Raw genomic sequence first — 3,036 nt, 5'->3', positions numbered from 1 at the left:
GGGAACACAGCTGGGAGTGATTAACGTGACGAGACAAGGGAGGCAAACTGAAAACACTCACATAAGACGCAGACCTTCACAATAAAACAGGAAACACATACTCGCAATGACACAACATACAGACTTCACACAGACTGGGGAACACAGAACATAGGAACATAAAACGTGAACAGAGAATGTACAAGAACCCCAAAATAACCAAAACCACAGAATAATAATAACATAAACACAGAGTCGCAGACTCCGGATCCTGACAACATGACTGTTCAAAATAGCTATCCAAGATGCAACAGAGTGGTAAAAACAAATAACTGAATTGCAAAATACAAAATTTACCAACACTGTTACCAAATGTCTTGATGCATGCTCAATCATGGAAATCCCAAAAGTTTTTTTTGTTCATCTGGGAGAAACGTTTCGTCACTCATCCAAGTGAGTGATGTGAGTGACCGTTGACCACTGATCATTGATCAATGGTCTTTGATCAATGGCCATGAGTACCATTCACAGAGAGTTGGGGAATGGCTGCAATCACAGCATTGTAAGATGGTGAAAGATATACTCTTAGGCCCCCTTCTCAATTCAGAGATGGTCTTTCCCTTTTCTTGATTCCCCGCCAGCGTTCCTCCCTCTCCAGGATGTGTACATCCTCATTATTGAAAGACTGTCCACTGGCCTGTAGGTGTGACTAGACATCTAAACGCTACGTCCAGATGAACAGAATCAGCTTTTTGGGAGTGTTACCAAATGGATGTTTGTGGATTCCACCACTGACGCAAAGGTTATGTGGGCATTAATGACCGTCAGAGTTAACTTTCAGCTTGGAGGAGACAGTGATCACAACTGAGTGTTTCAAGGTTTATTTACAAGTGGTAAGAAAAAGAGAGAAGGGCACTACAGGTGAACTCAGGTGGTGTTTGTAGAGAAGGGGCAACTGTTAGACATGGCTGGACTGATTCAGAGAATTGCAACAGCTGAGAGAGTTGGCAAACTGTGTTCTTACTTGTGGTGCAGATGAACAGAGCTTGAGAGAGGTGCCGGTGGGCAGGTAGAGATCTGAGGTGAGTGGCTGGGAATCAATGGAGAGCAGGCAGGGGCGTTATGTGGCAGGTAGAGCCTTGAATCCACAGGGAGTGTTGGACTGTGAGAGTGATGAAAGTGTATTTCTAGTTGTGAACCCTTGAATCCTTAAGGGAACACAGGTTGATTTTCTAAAGGGTGGGAATCAGACTTCAGGCAAGGAACTGGGAGACTGGGTTACAAGAGAAAGCACAAAAAAACTAACTCTAGACTTGAGAGAGCCAAGTTACCACCACTGTGGACAAACCAACTGTGAGAGAATGGAAGATATACAGCCACAATGTATATATGTACACAGCATGTGTGAAAGTCAAGCCCAGAAAGTGCAGCTTGTACCAAGGGTGGAACATGGACCTGCCCAGCTCTCCACCTTAAAGAATAGAGAAAACACAGATGAACTCAACACCTGGCCAGATGCTGATAGACTGGGAAAAACTGGTATTAATGGTATAACTTAAATTTCTTCATAATATGACTTTAGATAATAAGGTTTGACTAGTTTATTAATTTTATTAAGCAGAACATTAAATAGAGCATAAGGAAAACTGTTGATTAAAACATGGCTCATGCAGTGTATGAAAGTGGGCCGATTACATTTGCCTTCATATCTGCACATCAAGTGGTCATTGCCTGTCTGGCTAAAACTGACTGCTGGATTTGACTTTTACAATCTTCCACATAGATTAATGTCACCACAGTATCATGTCCCCTGAAGAACAAAGCAGTTCTAAGACTAAAGAGACAGATCATGCCAACGTAACTGCCATGAGGATTCAGGTATAAGATAAACTACACAGACTGTGTCAGCTCAGCTGGGTTCAATTCTTAATTCCAGGAATGTCTTTTGAAGTGCATTCTTCATGCTGTCTGTTGCAAGAACTGCTGTTCAGAAACGGGTGCATTCAGTCATGCTCTGAAAAGGCACCCCAACGTCACCCCGTGAAGTATAAATGCCCTGTCCTACTCTGCATACTGTCTGTGTGCAAAAGAACTTGTATACAACGTTTAGTTCCACCACAGGAAACTGTGAAGTCTAAACAATGTCACTTAAATTATGTTCTTTTAGTCAGTGTCATTTGGGTAGAAACAACCTCTGACCATGGTAGGCTAGTGCTTCTTATCTCTGCTGCAGGCTACAAACTCCAAGATACATAAGTCACTATCAGCACAACAAATCCTACTTAATCAATGGAGGATGAGAAACAATCTGGGTAACATAGACTCCAAGATGTGACTAGAACAGAAATGTATGGTATCATTAAAGAAAATATCTCAAAGCACTTTGATCATGTTAGCATTTGGGCTCCTACCATACTTCTTCTTCTTTTTACAGTCTGTACCCTATTTGGATAAGAAAGCCACAGACTAAGTTTTCTGGTAATTCAAGGGGGCTTGACTGTAGGGTTTAAACAAAAATACATTATTTTTAAGCCACGTTATTTGTCAGATGAATATATTTGTGCTCCAAAAGGCACCAATGCAGTTGAGAAGTATAGTTCAATAACTTGAATTAGCAGAGGTGAGGCTGAGCAGGCAGCTACAATCAGTGTGGCAATGCCCCTTTAAGCTTTATCAGTAATAAATGTAGTAAAGGGCAATCTATTGGAATTAATTTGCTTTGGCAGCTAGCTCAAGTGGACATTAAAGGACACACACACACACACACACACACACACACACACACACACACACACACACACACACACACACACACACACACACACACACACACACACACACACACACACGTACGTTACAGGGCCTTTCCCTGTCATGTTTTCCCTGTGCCTGCATGGGTGTCCTCCAGTTACTCCATTCCAAAGAAATGCATGTTAGGTTACCTGGTAATTCTAAGTTGACCATCGATTGGCGGTAGATAACGTGCTTGGTGAATAAAACATTGTATGAAAATATAGTTAAAATGTCACTTGCAGCAAAAAATGCTTTAGTCAGTAA

Source organism: Astatotilapia calliptera, chromosome 5 (genome assembly GCF_900246225.1).
Source record: "Astatotilapia calliptera chromosome 5, fAstCal1.2, whole genome shotgun sequence".
In the NCBI taxonomy this organism is placed as follows: Eukaryota; Metazoa; Chordata; class Actinopteri; order Cichliformes; family Cichlidae; genus Astatotilapia; species Astatotilapia calliptera.
Note: the sequence above shows the minus strand (reverse complement) of the source record.